The following is an 18,376-nucleotide window of genomic DNA, read 5'->3' as shown; positions in this document are numbered from 1 at the left end:
CTTATCCCAAGAGTTCAGGCTGTCTTTGGGTTGAGAATCCAACCATAATCTAGCTCTGTCTCTTACAGCAAAAGGGAAAAGCATGAGCCTGTAGACTTCAGGATCTACTCCATTAGTCTTAACAGTATCACATATCTGCAAGAATTCAGTTAAGAACTGAAAAGGATCTTCAGATGGAAGTCCATGAAACTTGCAGTTCTGCTGCATCAGAGAAACTAATTGAGGTTTCAGCTCAAAGTTGTTTGCTCCAATGGCAGGAATGGAGATGCTTCTTCCATGTAAATTGGAATTAGGTGCAGTAAAGTCACCAAGCATCTTCCTTACATTATTATTATTTTCGGCTGCCATCTCCTTTTCCTATTCGAAAATTTCTGAAAGGTTTTCTCTGGATTGTTGTATTTTAGCTTCTCTTAATTTTCTCTTCAGAGTCCTTTCAGGTTCTAGATCTGCTTCCACAAGAATGTTCTTATCCTTGCTCCTGCTCATATGACAACAAGAAGGCACAGAAAAATAATAATAATAATAGAGATCCTTTATACCACAGTATAGGGATCTCTGTGTGAGTGGAAGAAGAGGGGGAGACAAAGAATGTAATATAATGGAAGAAACACAACTGTGAGGATGGAAGAGATGTGAGATGAGATGTTAGGATATGAATGAATAAATAGAATAAGATGGGAGAGAGAGAATTTTCGAAAATTATTTTTGAAAAAGAGTTAGTGATTTTTGAAAATAGTTTTTGAAAAATGTTAGTAATTTTCGAAAATTATGATTTAAAATTTAAATTAATTAATAAATTAAAAAGAAATTTTGAAAAATGGGGAAGATATTTTCGAAAAATGAGAGAGAGAGAATTAGTTAGGTAGTTTTGAAAAAGTTAAGAAACAAATAAAAAAATTAGTTAGTTAGTTGAAACAAATTTTGAAAAGATAAGAAGTTAGGAAGTTAGAAAAGATATTTTGAAAAGATATTTTTGAAAAAGATAAGATAAGAAGATATTTTTGAAAAGATATGATTGAAATTAGTTTTGAAAAAGATTTGATTTTTGAACAAGATTTTGAAAAAGATAAGATTTTCAAATTGAAAATTTGATTTGACTCATAAGAAACAACTTTGAATTTTTTTTTTTAAAATTTTTTAAAAAGTCAACTCAATTTTCGAATTTGATGAGAGAAAAAAGGGAAAGATATTTTTTTGATTTTTGAAATTTTTATGAAAAACATGAAAATTATGCAATGCATGAAATTTTTAGATCAAAACAATGAATGCATGCATGAATGATATGAGTGTCAAGATGAACACCAAGAACACTTTGAATGTCAAGATGAACATCAAGAACATATTTTTAAAAAATTTTTGATGCAAAGAAAACATGCAAGACACCAAACTTAGAATTCTTTAATGCTTACGCACTAAGAATTCAAGAATGCATATGAAAAACATGAAAAGACACAAAACAAAAAATCATCAAGATCAAACAAGAAGACTTACCAAGAACAACTTGAAGATCATGAAGACCACTATGAATGCATGATATTTTCGAAAAATGCTAGATGCATATGCAAGTGACACCAAACTTATGATATGACTCAAGACTCAAACAAGAAACAGAAAAATATTTTTGATTTTTATGATTTTCTAATTTTTTTGGATTTTTTTCGAAAATTATATGAAAAAGAAAAAATAAGGATTCCAAAATTTTTAATATGAATTCCAAGAATCTTGCATTCTTAGTCTAAAGCTTCAGTCCAGGAATTAGACATGGCTCACTAGCCAGCCAAGCTTTCAAAGAAAGCTCCAGTCCAAAACACTAGACATGGCCAATGGCCAGCCAAGCTTCAGCATTTAACACGAGAGTATATTGCTCTTGATAACAAATTGCAAGCCTCAGTCCAAATAAATTTAGACATGGCTTTACAGCCAGCCAGGCTTTACATGCTTCATGAAACACTAGAATTCATTCTTAAAAATTTTGAATAAAATTTTTGAAAACATTTTTTTTTTCGAAAACAGATGAGAAAAGTTTTGAAATATTTTTGAAAAAATTTTTGAAAAGAAAACGAAAAGAAAGTTACCCAATCTGAGCAACAAGATGAACCGTCAGTTGTCCAAACACGAACAATCCCCGGCAACGGCGCCAAAAACTTGGTGCACGAAATTGTGATGTCCAGGCTCAAACTATTCCTGGCACGTGAGCAACTTGGTACGCGTAATCGTGATTACACATTCATAATTTGTCACAACTTCGATACAACTGACCAGCAAGTGCACTGGGTCGTCCAAGTAATACCTTACGTGAGTAAGGGTCGAATCCCACGGAGATTGTTGGTATGAAGCAAGCTATGGTCACCTTGCAAATCTCAGTTAGGTAGATATAAATTGATAATGGTGTTTTCGAATATTATATAATAGAATAGGGATAGAGATACTTATGTAATTCATTGGTAGGAATTTCAGATAAGTGAATCGAGATGCTTTCGTTCCTCTGAACCTCTGCTTTTCTGCTATCTTCATCCAATCAGTCTCACTCCTTTCCATGGCTGGCTTTATGTGATACATCACCACTGTCAATGGCTACTTTCGGTCATCTCTCGGGAAAATGATCCAATGGCCTGTCACGGCACGGCTAATCGTCTGGAGGCATCACCCTTGCCAATGGCTTCATCTTATCCTCTCAGTGAATAATATGCTCACGCACCCTGTCACGGCATGGCTATTCATATGTCGGTTCTCGATCATGCTGGAATAGGATTTACTATCCTTTTGCGTCTGTCACTAACGCCCTGCAATCGCGAGTTAGGAGCTCGTCACAGTCATTCAATTATTGAATCCTACTCGGAATACCACAGACAAGGTTTAGACTTTCCGGATTCTCTTGAATGCCGCCATCATTCTAGCTTACGCCACGAAGATTCTGGTTAGGAGATCTAAGAGATACTCATTCTAGCTTAATTCATGTAGAACAGAAGTGTTTGTCAGGCACGCGTTCATAAGGGAGAAGGATGATGAGCGTCACACATAATCATCACCTTCATCACGTTCTTGGGTGCGAATGGATATCTTTAGAAGCGAAATAAGAAGAATTGAATAGAAAACAGTGGTACTTTGCATTAATCTTTGAGGAACAGCAGAGCTCCACACCTTAATCTATGGAGTGTAGAAACTCTACCGTTAAAAATACATAAGTGAAGGTCCAGGCATGGCCGAGATGGCCAGCCCTCAAATGTGATCTAAGATAGCATACAACTGATCAAACATGCCTAATACAATAGTAAAAGGTCTTATTTATAATAAACTAGCTACTAGGGTTTACATGAGTAAGTAATTGATGCATAAATCCACTTCCTGGGCCCACTTGGTGTGTGTTTGGGCTGAGCCTGAGTGTTGCACGTGTAGAGGTCCTTCTTGGAGTTGAACGCCAGCTTTTGTGCCAGTTTGGGCGTTCAACTCTGGTTTTGGCTCCTTTTCTGGCGCTGGACGCCAGATTTGGGTAGAAAGCTGGCATTGAACGCCAGTTTACGTCCTCTATTCTTGGCCAAAGTATGGACTATTATATATTGCTGGAAAGCCCTGGATGTCTAATTTTCAACGCAATTGGAAGCGCGCCATTTTGAGTTCTGTAGCTCCAGAAAATCCACTTTGAGTGCAGGGAGGTCAGAATCCAACAGCATCAGTAGTCCTTCTTCAACCTCTGAATCTGATTTTTGCTCAAGTCCCTCAATTTCAGCCAGAAAATACCTGAAATCACAGAAAAACACACAAACTCATAGTAAAGTCCAGAAATGTGAATTTAACATAAAAACTAATGAAAACATCCCTAAAAGTAACTAGATCCTACTAAAAACATACTAAAAACAATGCCAAAAAGCGTATAAATTATCCGCTCATCAGTGATCCTCTGAGAGTCATGTGAAATTGCTTGGTTATGGGGTGTTGATGGTTGATTGTAAGTGTTTTGGTTAGTGGATTGGTTATTGGATGGATAATGGTTGGAGTTGGGGTAATTTTTTGGGGTTTTTTGTAAGGGTTTTAGTTAGTTTGCTGCTGGTTGTGGTTTTGGTTGTTTCTTGAAGTGTTTTGATTTGAGTTCCTCTGCCATGGTTGTTGGTTCTGGTTGTGATTATCCCCCCATCTGAGGTTTAGGTGGTTCTTCCAGGATGGATTGTAGGTGTCACCATAGACTTCATTTGGCCCAGAATTTTGGTTGTGGCTGTACTAGACTTGTTCTTGCTGTTGTTCTTATTGGTTCTCCTCATTCTGCCCCCAAGGAGTTGTTTGTTGGCTTGTGGCATTCACTGCTGCTACTTGTAGGTCATCAATTCTTTTGGCCATTTGCTCAAATTATTGCTGAATCTGCTGCTGCATCATTTTGTTTTGAGCTAGAATTGAGTCCATTCCTTCCAACTCCATCACTCCTTTCCTTTGTGAGGGTTGGCGTTGCCTTTGGTGAGCCAAGAAATACTGGTTGTTGGCCACCATATCAATGAGATTTTGGGCTTCCTCTGCAGTTTTCATTAGTTGTAAAGAGCCTCCTGCTGAATAATCCAAAGCCTCTTGAGATTTCAGTGTCAAGCCTTCATAGAAATTCTGCAATCTGTCCCACTCACTAAACATTCCTGGTGGACACTTCCTGATTAGAGCTTTGTATCATTCCCATGCCTCATACAAGGGTTCAGCATCCATTTGAGTGAATGTTTGCACTTCAGTCTTCAATCTAATAACTCTTTGAGGTGGGTAGAACTTGGCAAGGAACTTAGTTACTAGATCATCCCAATTGTTGATGCTGTCTCTTGGGAAGGATTCCAACCATTGAGTGGCTTTGTCTCTGAGAGAAAATGGAAATAACAGTAGCTTGTAACTGTCGGGGTGCACACCATTGGTTTTGACAGTGTCACAAATCCTCAAGAAGGTGGACAAGTGTTGGTTAGGGTCTTCAAGTGGCCCTCCTCTATAAGAACAATTGTTTTGAACCAAGGTGATGAGTTGTGGCTTTAGTTCAAAGTTATTTGCATTAACATTTGGGGTAAGAATGCTACTCCCACAATGTCTAGGATCTGCACATGTGTAGGAAGCCAAAACTCTTCTCTGTGGTGGGTTATTGTTGTTATTGGCTGCTCCTTCAGCTCCATTTGGTGGATTTGTTAGGTGTTCCTCCATATCCTAGAACTCTTCTTCTGACTCCTCTTCTCCAACAATGTTTTTCCCTCTTTCAGCTCTTCTCAATCTTCTGAGGGTTCTTTCGTCTTGTTCACAAAAAGTGGGTGTAATTCTCCTTATACCTGACATACAACCAAAGCATAAGAATCACACAACACCAGAAAGGCAATAACACTTCAATCCATGGCTGAAGTGAAATGTTAGTTAGCTTAAGCAAAAATTCAAACAGTTAGCGTGTTAGTCAAAAGTTAAAGAAACAAAAAAAGAAAAAGTGCTTGATCTAGATCAACACTTCACTTAATCATTGTCAATCTATTTCAATCCCCGGCAACAGCGCCAAAAACTTGATGTGTGAAAAACGATCCAACACAAAACTCACCGACAAGTGTACCGGGTCGCATAAAGTAATAATAACTCACGTGAGTGAGGTCGATCACACAGAGATTGAAGGATTGAGCAATTTTAGTTTAGTGGGTGATTTAGTCAGGCGAACAAGAGTTGATTTGAGTGATTTATAATTGACAGAAGCTAAATTGCATGAATTGTAAATGGGGATGGGAAATTTGCAAGGAATTAAAGAGAACAGAAAATAAAAGTGCTGAATCTTAAAGAACAAAAAATTAAATGGCAGAAACGTAGAACGCAAGAAATTTAAATTGCAGAATCTTAGAGTGCAAGAAATGTAAATGGCTTGAATGGTAAATGGGTCAGGGGTGTGGGATTGCAAGAATTAAACAAAAGAACAGTAAATCTCAACACATAGAAGAGTAGAAGATGACTTGAATTGAACCAGATCTAGAATGGAAATGCAAATAAACTTGAAAAGCATTCAACAGCAAAAATAAAATGATGGCTCCAGATCTCAGGACCCAAGAGACTAGATAACCAAGTCTAGATCTCAATGCCTTCCTAGATCCAAATTTAGAATTCAATTGCAAAAAAAGGTAAAGATCAAGCAGTAGAAGAAGCCAAGCCAAATTCAATTTCCAAAAGTTGCAGTAAAGTGAGACAGAGAGATCTCAAGGTGAGATTGAGACAGAATTTCCTCAATTCTCAACACCCAAGATTTAAGACAAGCGTAAATGAAATTTAAAACAAAAAAACTAAGAGGAAGAGAATTCAATTCCCCTTCCCCAAGACCCAGAATATCAAAATAACTCCTAACCAAAAGCTCACCAAAACTACCCAGCAAAACTAAAAGGAAAAGCTCTTGACAAACTTAAATTCTAAGATATTTATATACTCTCTTCAAATGATCTTCAAGCCTTGAATTGGGCCCTTGCTCTTGATGGAATTTAGTTGACAGAAGCCTCTGTTGATTGCCCTTGGAGTTGGAAAGAAACCCACTTGTGAACCAGGTCAGAACCGGGCCATGAACCATTAAAGCTTGAGTCAAAGTTTGAGGCAAACTTTGACTCAAGCTTTTTGTAGCAGATTGCCTCCCGTGCTTTCATCCACGTTTGGCTCAAAGTTTGAGGTCAAACTTGAGCTCAAACGTGGATCCTCCCTTGCATGTCCTTTGGCCAACGTTTGGCCCAACGTTTGAGGCAAACGTTGGCGCAAACGTGGCTCAATCAAGCCTTCAATCAGGGACTCTTCCTCATACTCAAATGGTGCCAACGTTTGACCTCAAAGTTTGAGGCAAACGTTGGTACAAGCTTTTTGCTCCCTGGTCTTCTTTATGTGGCGCCAACGTTTGACTCAAAGTTTGAGGCAAACGTTGGTGCAAGCTTTTGATGCCTCCAGGGTGAAGTCAAGCTCTTCCTCACGTTTGAGCTAAAGTTTGAGGCAAACTTTGGCTCAAGCTTTTTGTCCTCTCTTGCTCTTTGCCATTCCTTCTTTCTTCAACCCTCTTCCAAGCTCTTTTCACCTATCATCAATCAATCAAAAACATCAAAGCTATGCTCAAAATCATGAGATTGTTTCTCTTTCATAATATATGACAATTATAGCACAAAATCTCATGAAAATGCATTAATTTATCCATGGTTGATTGAATCAAAGGAAACATGAAATTCTACCCAATTGGCTTACTTATGGCTCAAGAAAGTGCATAAAATCTATTGAAAACCAAAGAAAAAGACTAGTGAAACTAGGCTAAGATGACTTGTCATCAGGGGTTCCTCTAACCAGGATTATATGTTTTGGAGTATGGGTCATGGTGCTGCCTGGGTGAATTTCCAATGTAGTTGGCCTATTCCTGATCACCCTTTGCCTCTTCATTCACTCCTTCTTGAGTTGCTGCTGAAGTGGCGATTGCTGCTACTTGATTTCTCTCCATCTTCTTGGTAAGGTCAGCTAATTGCTTGGTAATCATCTTGTTTTGAGCTAGCAGTGCATCCATATTGTTCAGCTCTATCACTCCTCTAGTGTTGCCTCTTTCAGAAGCATAGAAATAGTCATTCTCAGCTACAGTCTCAATGACATCTATGGCTTCTTCAATGGTTTTCTTCTTGTTCAGAGATCCCCCGGATGAGTGGTCTACTGCCTTCTTTGATTCATACAAAAGGCCTTCATAGAAAATGTACAACTGCACCCATTCATTGAACATATCTGGCAGGCATCTCCTTGTCAAGTCTTTAAACCTCTCCCATGCTTCATATAGAGTCTCACCATCCTGCTGCCTGAATGTTTGTACCTCAGCTCTCAACCTGTTGACCCATTGAGGAGGATAGAATCTTGCCAAGAACTTGTTCACCACATCTTCCCAGGTTGCTAAACTCTCCTTTGGAAAGGATTCCAGCCATTTAGATGCTTTGTCCTTGAGTGAGAAAGGGAACAGAAGTAGTTTATAAGTGTCAGGATGAACACCATTAGACTTCATAGTATCGCATATCCTCGGGAAGGTGGTTAGATGTTGATTGGGGTCTTCTTGGACACTTCCTCCGAATGAACAATTGTTCTGAACAAGGGTGATGAACTGTGGCTTTAGTTCAAAGTTGTTGGCATGTATGGTTGGCCGTTGGATGCTACTTCCACAGTTTCCTGGGTTTGGATTGATGTAAGAACCCAGAACTCTTCTCTCTTCCCCAGCCTGATGCGCTGGACCTTCTCTGCCATGGTTGTGAGCCTCTTCTTCATGATGGTTTTTCATATTCTCATCCATGTCTAGTTCAAAGTACGCTTCCTCTTCCTCTGCACCAACTACTCTCTTTCCTCTTGCTTCCCTCCTTAATCTAAGGAAGGTCCTCTCAGGTTCAGAATCAAAGGAAGTTGAAGCCCCGCTTCTTCTACCTGTCATACAACCAACAAGGCACAAGCAAGAGAGATAGATGCAGACAGTAATTTCTACATAAATGTTGTTAGTGTGAGTGATGTAATATATCAAATAGTTAGTGGGTTAGTGACTGAATTATAAACAACTAAGAAAATGGGTAGGGGAAAGGGAAGAAAATAGCCAAACAGAAAGTAAATTACTCAAATGAACTTAAATCAAACAAAATAAAAACAAATGCTCAATCTAGTTATCCACCAATTTAATCATTGTTGATACAAAATCAATCCCCAGCAACGGCGCCATAAACTTGATGCACGGAAACTTGTCCTTTAACAAATCTCCCTCGGCAAGTATACCGAATTGTCGTCAAGTAAAAACTCACAATAGAGTGAGGTCGAATCCCACAGGGATTGATTGGTCAATCCACTTTAATTGGAAGAATGTTCTAGTTGAGCTAATTAGAAATTGGGTTGAGAATTGCAGGAAATTAAATGGCGGGAAAGTAAATTGCCGAAAATAAATGACGGAAGGTAAATTGTAGAATCTTAAATGGGGAAGGGGAGTTTAGCATGAAAGTAAATAGCAGAAAGTAAAGAGAATGGGTAAGATCAGAAATGGGGAGTTCATTGGGCTTAGGAGATGTTGCATTCTCCGGATCAAGTCCATTTTCATCTCTTCCTCAATCAATGAATTTATTGATCTCCTTGGCAATCTTAAGTGATTGAATTCCAATTCCTTGGTAATTCAATCTCTCATATCAGATCAATAGCCAATTCCTTGGTCTAATTGCTCATGAGAAGAGATGAAGCGTGGTCACTGATTATACCACATGTATTTCCAAATCAAAGTATTGGGAGAATTATATGTCACCATATCCGCCCAAACCCCAATTTGGTCCAACATGAGAAAGCAATTCTAGCATGATCTCTTCATTCCTCTTCCAAGGTTCATAAGAGATCCAAGTATGAATAGCTTCTTTTCCAAGATAACTACTCAATTGGATGAACATTGAAAGCTTTCTAGTAAAATCAAGAGAAAAGAGAGAAGAAGGATAATGAAAACTATTATTGATCCATCAAATTACAACAGAGCTCCCTAACCCAATGAAAGGGGTTTAGTTGTTCATAGCTCTGGGAATGAAAAGCATAGAATGAGAGTACATTCTGAGAATTAAACTAAAAGTTGCAGAGAAAGTAAAATACAGAGAGTAATTCTAATAATGCCAAAAGCTCCCCTCTAGTTCAAAGTTCTCCCTATTTATACTATTCTTCTGATCTTTTGGTTGGCTCTTCAAGTCTTGGATATGGGCCTTTGGATCTTGAGTTGAAGTAGTTATCTTCTTCAGTTGGCTTAGCTTTACTTGTAGAGAGAAAGTGTGAAGTAGGCAGGGATTCTAGCTTAGGACGTTAGTGGCGTTAACGTTAACTGAAAGTGTGGGTTCGAGAACGTTAGTGACAATCACCTTTTTCACTAACGTTCCTAACCCAAGGATGCTCCACGTTAACTTCAACGTTAGTGGCATCAATGTGACCACTAACATTGCCTCTTGGTCCTTCGCACACGTTATTGGGACTTACTTTTTCCAATAACGTTGAGAATCCTCCTTTTTCCCTACGTTAGAGTTCACGTTAGTGTGGCCAACGTGACCTTTAATGTAGGCTTGCCACATCTTCAAGAACGTTAGTGACACTTACCTTTGTCACTAACGTTCCAAAATGCCCCTACTTCCCACGTTAGAGTTCACGTTAACTAGGTTAACGTGGCTTCAAACGTGGTATTGCTAGCCATCTCCAACGATATTGACAAAGGTGAGTGTCACTAACGTTGGCTAATCATCCCTTTTACTCACGTTAGCTTCCACGTTAATGTAGTTAACATGGGAGTTAACGTGGCTCATAATGGCTCATCCCAACGTTAGTGACAAAGGTGAGTGTCACTAACGTTGGCGATTCTTTGCTCCCTCCACATTAGAGTCCACGTTAACTGAGTTAACGTGGCAACTAACGTGGCTCAAAGTGGCTTAGCTCAACGTTAGTGACAAAGGTGAGTGTCACTAACGTTGGTCATTCTTTTGTTTCCCTACGTTAGAGTCCACGTTAACTGAGTTAACGTGGCTCTTAACGTGGCCAATATGAGCTTGGTCGAACGTTAGTGACAAAGGTGAGTGTCACTAACGTTGGCTTCATTTTCTTCTTCCACGTTAATTACCACGTTAATGTAGTTAACGTGGCAACGTTAATGTAGTTAACGTGGCAATTAATGTGGGCTATGATGGCTTCGAGGAAATTATTGGCGATTACTTTTCTCATTAACGTTGGAAGCTAGCTCCCCTTCCACGTTAGAGGTCACGTTAGTTAGACTAACGTGGCTGCTAACGTGGTTCTTCCTTGCTTCCTTTGTCCTGAAATCAAGCAATAAAGTGCATCAAAGTTCTTGTCCAAGTTATGAGACATGCATCATCCAATTTGTTATTCAATTCATGCATAATTCTCAAAAATTCATATAAAAATCACAATGTTAGCTTGAATCAAGATGTAAGTGAAATTCTACCCAAAACTTGCTTATTTCCTATGAAAGTGCATGAAACTACCCTAAAACCATAAAGAAAAGGTCAGTGAAACTGGCCAAAATGCCCTGGCATCAATAAGCAATAAAGTGCAGAAATGGAAATGACAGAATGTAAAGTGCAGAATCATAATTGACTTGAATGTAAATGGGAATGGAGAATTGCTGAATGTAAAATTAAACTATAAAGAAAAGGGATAGATAAGAATGGGAAAATTCATTGAGATCAGGAGATGTTGTCTCTTTGGATCAAATCTAGCTTATATCCTCTTCACTCATGCAACTCATTGACCTCTTGGCAATCATGATTGATTGAGTCCCAATCCCTTGGTGACTCAATCTCTCAGATCTTGATCAATAGCCAATTCCTTGGTCTAATTGCTCATGAAGAGAGATATGCTTGGTCCCTGATTATACCACACACCATCATAGGTCCAAGTAGAAGGAGGATTATATGTCACATATCCAAACACCAAAACTCAGATTCTACTCAAGTGTGAGAAGGGATTTCAAGCATGGTTTCATGTTTCCTTTCCCAAGGTTCCCATGAAACCCTTTTTGCATTCAATCTCTTTTCCAAGATAATTGAACACTAAGCATTAAGAACGAAATTCCTTCTAGCAAATCAAAGAGAAGATAAAGAGAAGAAGAATTTCAATATTATCAATCCATCAAGTACAACAGAGCTCCCTCTCTCAATGAGAGGGAAGTTAGCTAATCATAGCTCAAAGAAAAATACTCAAAAGTGAAGTGTAAAAGTGGATCTAAAACTAACTGCTTAACCCTCTCTTCAGTACTCCTTGGGGGTATTTATACTACTCCTAGTAAAAATAAAAGAATTACAAAAGTGAAAAAGGAAAATTACATTTTGGAGGGAAAAGAAGCTCAATAAGCGTGACTTCCCTGCTAGCGTGTGGTTGGCGCTCTAGTCGCGTGTCACGTGCTCTTCAATTCTAGCTTGGCGTGCCACGCCCAGCCCTTCAAGTGGCATGCTTGTCTTCACTAACAACCTTGGCGTGCCACGCCTTCGAGCTCAAGTGGCACGCACTAGCCTTTTTCCATTTCTCTTTGCCTCTGGAAACTTGAACTAGCGGGGCACGCCCAGGGTCTGGCGTGCCACGCCCTTGCTGTATGCTTGTCCAAGCTTCTATGGAAAGTTGAACTAGCGTGGCGCGCCCAGGGTCTAGCGTGCCACGCCCCTTTGTGAATAATTGGTTCCTCTGTTTGGCGTGCCACGCCACGAACTCAAGTGGCATGCCGCAATGCTTCTTTGTTCTCTGGATGACACTGGCGTGCCACGCTTGGGATCCAAGTGGCACGCCCAAGTGAGGAATAGTGGATGGCATGCCACGCCTTCGACACCAAGTGGCACGTTTCATGTATTTGGCCTTCTTCACCCTCTCTAGAATTTTATACCAGCGTGTCACGCCTAGAGGCTGGCGTGCCACGCCCATGATCTTGCCTTAGTTCCAGTAGCTGGCGTGCTACACCTCAGCCTTCAAGTGGCACGCTATAGTGAGATGCTTGGGTTGGCGTGCCATGCCTTCGACACCAAGTGGCATGCCCAGCCTTTGCTTTGGTCTCTTTGTTCATTGGCGTGCCACGCCTGGTTGCTCAAGTGACACGCCTAAGTGAGATTGAGAGGTTGGCCTGCCACACCTTCGACCTCAAGTGGCACGCCCAGTCCTCAATTGCCTTCAGCCCATTCTCTGGATTATTGTACCAGCGTGCCACGCCATGCTGCTCAAGTGGCACGCCCATACATTTGTGAACTCCTCACGCTCGGCGTGCCACGCCTGGGTTCTTAAGTGGCACACCATAGTGAAGGTTCTTCCTGGAGTAGTGAGTTGGCATGCCACGCACCTTTGCTCAAGTGGCACGCCAAGAGTGGCTGATGGGTTAGGGGTGCCACGCCCAACCTGGCGTGCCACGCCCCTTTTGTGTCCTCCATTGTTACTCTCTGGAACTTTGTACTAGCGTGCCACGCCCAGTCCCAGGCATGCCACGCCCATATGCATGCCTGGACTTTTCCCTGGAATTTAGTACTGGCGTGCCACGCCAGTGCATTTTTGTGGCGTTTGCTCCCAAGTGGCATGCCAGTTTCACATGCCCAACTTCTTATTGTCTTCTACCGATTTTTTATGCCTTTTTCATCTGAAATTCAGCACAATGATGACAAGTCATCTTAGCCTAGTTTCACTAGCCTTTTTCTTTCTTTTTCAATTAAATTATGCATTTTCTTGAGCCATAAGCAAGCCAATTGGGTAGATTTTCATGCTTCCTTTGATTTAATCAACCATGTATGAATTCATGCTATTTCATGAGGTTTTATGCTTTAATTGTCACATATTATGAAAGAATGAATATCTCATGATTTTGAGCATAGCTTTGATGTGTTTGGTTGATTAATGATAGGTGAAGAAAGCTTGGAGAAAGGTTTAAGCAAGAAGGAATGGCTAGGAGGAAGAGAGGACAAAAAGTTTGAGCAAAAGTTTGCCTCAAACTTTAGCTCAAACTTTTGGAATAAGTGAAAATGAACCAGGGAGCAAAAAGCTGGACCAAAAGTTTGCCTCAAACTTTTGTGCAAAAAGCAGGACCAAAAGTTTGCCTTAAACTTTTGTGCAAACTTTTGGGCAAAAAGCTGGAGCAAAGGTTTGCCTCAAACTTTTTGGCAAACTTTTGGCATCACAAATTAATACCCTGGAGAGCAAAAGTTTGTGCCAACGTTAGCCTCAAACTTTTTGGCAAACGTTGGCGCATGAACAACACACCCTGGAGAGCAAAAGTTTGCGCTAACGTTAGCCTCTAACTTTTTGGCTAACGTTGGCGCCATGAGTGTGCAAGGGGAGGCCAACGTTGGAGCAAAAGTTTGACCCTTAACTTTTGCCCCAACGTTGGTATCAGCAAAAGAGGGTGGCTGATGTGAAAAGTTGGAGTAAAAGTTTGCCTCAAACTTTTACTCAAACTTTTACTCAAGCTTTCATGATTCCAAACCCGGTTCAATTCGGTTCTTCTCCAAACTCCAAGAGCAATCAACCAAGGCCTCTATCAACCCAATTCCATCAAGAGCAAAGGCCCAATTGAAGGCTTGAAGACCATTTAAAGAAAGTGTATAAATAGCATAGGATTTAAGTTTTTCGGGGAGCTTTCCTTTTAGTTTTCATAGAGAGTTTTCGGAGAGCTTTTGGTATTGAGTGAATTTTAATTTCTAAGTCTCGGGGAAGGAGAATTGAATTCCCTTCCTCTTAGTTTTCTTGCTTTCAATTTCAATTACAATTGTCTTGGATCTTGGGTTGGAGAATTGAAGGAAATCTGTTTCAATCTCACCTTGGGATCTTGTTTAATTCTCTGCTTAATTGAATTTCAGTTTCGGTTAATTGCTTCTTCATCTACTTTCTTTGCAATTTACATTTTCTTTGCAATTGTTCTTGTTGGATCTAGGAAGGCATTGAGATCTAGACTTGGTTATCTAGTCTCTTGGGTCCTGAGATCTGAATTCAAATTTTACATCCTCTGTTTAATGCTTTTCAATCTCATTTACATTTCTGTTTTTAGATCTGATTCAATCCAAGTTATTTTCTACTTCTCTGTTTGTTGCAATTTACTTTTCCTTGTTTAAATTATGCAAATCCAATTCCCAATTCCCTTTACAATTCAAGCCATTTACATTTCTTGCAATTTAAGATTCTGCAATTTACATTTCTTGCGTTCTAAGTTTCTGCCATTTAATTTCTTGTTCTTTAAGATTCAGCACTTTAAATTTTAGTTCTCTTTACTTTCATGCAATTTACCCAATCCCTTTACTTTCTCTGCAATTTAAATTCTGCAAATCATAAATCTCTCAACCAAATCTTGATTCGCTTGACTAAATCAACCACTAAGCTAAAATTGCTCAATCCTTCAATCCCTGTGGGATCGACCTCACTCCCGTGAGTTATTATTACTTGATGCGACCCGGTGCACTTGCCGGTTAGTTTTGGGTGTTTTGGAGAAATTCGTTTTTCCACAAAAATACTCATCAAGTTTTTGGCGCCGTTGCCGGGGATTGATTAGATTGACAATGATTAAGTGAGGTGGCAATTTAGATCAAGCACTTTTTCTTTAATTTTTTACTGACACACTAACTGTTTGAATTTTTGCCTGAGCTAATTGAAACCTCACTTTAGCAATAGAGTGAAGTTTTCTTGGTTTATCTTGCTGAATATGATTCTTATAGCTTGATAAATAAACGAGAGAAGTGATTTTCGTTCATTAATCTCTCAAGTTTACCAACTGTTTGACACATGGTGTCAACTAATCCTCTGACTACATTCTGGCATGAGAATATCCAATTTTCATTTGGATTGTTTGTGATTGTGCAGGTCATGGAGGAAAGGAATCCTACAGCAAGAGGAGAAAAACTGAGGCATTATGATTTCCAGCCTCCATAATCAAAGAGCAAAATGTCAAGCTAGTGACAATAAAAGAGCGCTTGTTGGGAGGCAACCCAACCTGAGGTAACTTTCTTTTCATAGCTATTTCAATAAAAAGGTTAATTAGTTTTATCTATATTGCAAGAAGCTAAGTTTGGTGTTGCACACCAAAACAATCTAAGGGAGAATGAAGGATTCTAAGTTTGGTGTTCCACCAAAATCCCATCATAAAACACATTCTCACTTTCTGCATAATGCTGGCTTCAAGCATGTTGGATGAACTAGTTAACTATTCTGCTATTTCCTAGTTTTCAGTTTTATTGCTTTTGAAAAAAAAAAGAAAAAGAGTTTCACACATGGTTAATTCGATGCATGAGAACCATTGGCAAAGTACTAAGTTTGGTGTTCCCACACCAAAGTAAGTTCAAAGGCCCACAAATAAATCATGCATGCTAACCATTGTTTCTAAGTGCTTGGGGAACAAGCAACTTTCAATATCACTGCAGAGCATCATACAAGCTTTTGGAAAAATTAAGCATCATCAATCAAGGAGATGAAAGAGGAATATGAAGACCAGCAATGATGATGATGAGAAGGAGGAAAGCAAGTAAACTCCAAAAGGTTGTATTGTTAAGTGATTATTTTACATCAGATATTGCTGTGATTGAAAGTGATATTGTACCCCTGTCTGTCTGCATAGTATAGTTTTTCTGTAATTCAATAATTAAGATTCTTGATCATTTACAACACTACACTTTTCACACTTGTTTGCACTCAATACTTAAAAAATGCATCACATGAAAGTTCTTTGAAAAGAAGGATTGAGGAATTAAACAATTTTGAGGCAAGCAAAAGATTAGGAGAAGTGGCAGTTCTAGTTGTATGATAATGTATTGAGGTTGCATGCTTATGAAAACTTGCATGGGAGCTCATAGGCAGGACATGAAGTTCAAAGAAGTATTGTGGAGATTCTCAAAAATTTATTGATCCAAGAAGCAGCAAACAAAAGAAAAGAAAAGAAAGAAAATACAAAAACAAAAAGAACATGGCCCAAGGCTCTGAGCATCAATTACTAGGCAGAAAAAGAAAGAAGAAACAAAACTCAAAGAGTTGTTAGCCTAGTAAATGCTTGTGGTTGAATTGTGTCAAAGAAAGAGGCTTGAGCAAGTAAATCCTTAGGGGTGCTTTAACACCTAATACCTTAAAACCAACTGGTTTAGGAGTATTGATTGAAAGCTTATCTAAAGAGCCGCTTTGAGACATGACACTTAGAGTCAAGGCCAAAGCAAAGAAACTATAAGCTGCTTCAAGGTGATTACATATAAAGAGATCTCCATGATACCATTTGGATGAAAATCCTAAGACCTAAGACTCCCAATACGTGAGGACTAGTAAGCACTGAAGCCCTTGCATGAGCACATGATTTAGAGTTCACCCCACTGTCACTTGATCACTTCACTCACAGGATAGTACATGTAATTTTTCAAATCGATTATGATTGAAAGAACCTTTGAGCATAATTCCTTTCTTGCATGAGGACAAGCAAGCTTTAAGTTTGGTGTTGTGATGACAAGTCATCTTAGCCTAGTTTCACTAGCCTTTTTCTTCCGTTTTCAATTGAATTATGCATTTTCTTGAGCCATAAGCAAGCCAATTGGGTAGATTTTCATGCTTCCTTTGATTTAATCAACCATGTATGAATTCATGCTATTTCATGAGGTTTTATGCTATAATTGTCACATATTATGAAAGAATGAATATCTCATGATTTTGAGCATAGCTTTGATGTGTTTGGTTGATTAATGATAGGTGAAGAAAGCTTGGAGAAAGGTTGAAGCAAGAAGGAATGGCTAGGAGGAAGAGAGGACAAAAAGTTTGAGCAAAAGTTTGCCTCAAACTTTAGCTCAAACTTTTGGAATAAGTGAAAATGAACCAGGGAGCAAAAAGCTTGACCAAAAGTTTGCCTCAAACTTTTGTGCAAACTTTTGGGCAAAAAGCTGGAGCAAAAGTTTGCCTCAAACTTTTGTGCAAACTTTTGTGCAAAAAGCTGGACCAAAAGTTTGCCTAAAACTTTTGTGCAAACTTTTGGGCAAAAAGCTGGAGCAAAAGTTTGCCTCAAACATTTTGGCAAACTTTTGGCATCACAAATCAACACCCTGGAGAGCAAAAGTTTGCGCCAACGTTAGCCTCAAACTTTTTGGCAAACGTTGGCGCATGAACAACACAACCTGGAGAGCAAAAGTTTGCGCCAACGTTAGCCTCTAACTTTTTGGCTAACGTTGGCGCCATGAGTGTGCAAGGGGAGGCCAACGTTGGAGCAAAAGTTTGACCCCTAACTTTTGCCCCAACGTTGGTATCAGCAAAAGAGGGTGGCTGATGTGAAAAGTTGGAGTAAAAGTTTGCCTCAAACTTTTACTCAAACTTTTACTCAAGCTTTCATGATTCCAAACCCGGTTCAATTCGGTTCTTCTCCAAACTCCTAGAGCAATCAACCAAGGCCTCTATAAACCCAATTCCATCAAGAGCAAAGGCCCAATTGAAGGCTTGAAGACCATTTGAAGAAAGTGTATAAATAGCATAGGATTTAAGTTTTTCGGGGAGCTTTCCTTTTAGTTTTCATAGAGAGTTTTCGGAGAGCTTTTGGTATTGAGTGAATTTTAATTTCTAAGTCTCGGGGAAGGAGAATTGAATTCCCTTCCTCTTAGTTTTCTTGCTTTCAATTTCAATCACAATTGTCTTGGATCTTGGGTTGGAGAATTGAAGGAAATCTGTTTCAATCTCACCTTGGGATCTTGTTTAATTCTCTGCTTAATTGAATTTCAGTTTCGGTTAATTGCTTCTTCATCTATTTTCTTTGCAATTTACATTTCCTTTGCAATTGTTCTTGTTGGATCTAGGAAGGCATTGAGATCTAGACTTGGTTATCTAGTCTCTTGGGTCCTGAGATCTGAATTCAAATTTTACATCCTCTGTTTAATGCTTTTCAATCTCATTTACATTTCTGTTTTTAGATCTGATTCAATCC

The 18,376-nt window shown here is 39.2% G+C and overlaps 1 non-coding gene across 1 annotated transcript; it reads left to right on the top strand.

Annotated features, from left to right (window-relative positions):
* Positions 1-7,703: 7,703 nt before the first annotated feature.
* On the top strand, positions 7,704-7,810 carry LOC112788355 (small nucleolar RNA R71). The gene has a single exon (XR_003195722.1). It is a non-coding gene; the product is annotated as a small nucleolar RNA R71 (small nucleolar RNA).
* Positions 7,811-18,376: the final 10,566 nt, after the last annotated feature.

This window comes from Arachis hypogaea, chromosome 20 (genome assembly GCF_003086295.3).
Source record: "Arachis hypogaea cultivar Tifrunner chromosome 20, arahy.Tifrunner.gnm2.J5K5, whole genome shotgun sequence".
Classification (NCBI taxonomy): domain Eukaryota; kingdom Viridiplantae; phylum Streptophyta; class Magnoliopsida; order Fabales; family Fabaceae; genus Arachis; species Arachis hypogaea.
The sequence above is the reverse complement of the archived record's forward strand: the minus strand, read 5'-3'. Positions and strand labels throughout refer to the sequence as shown.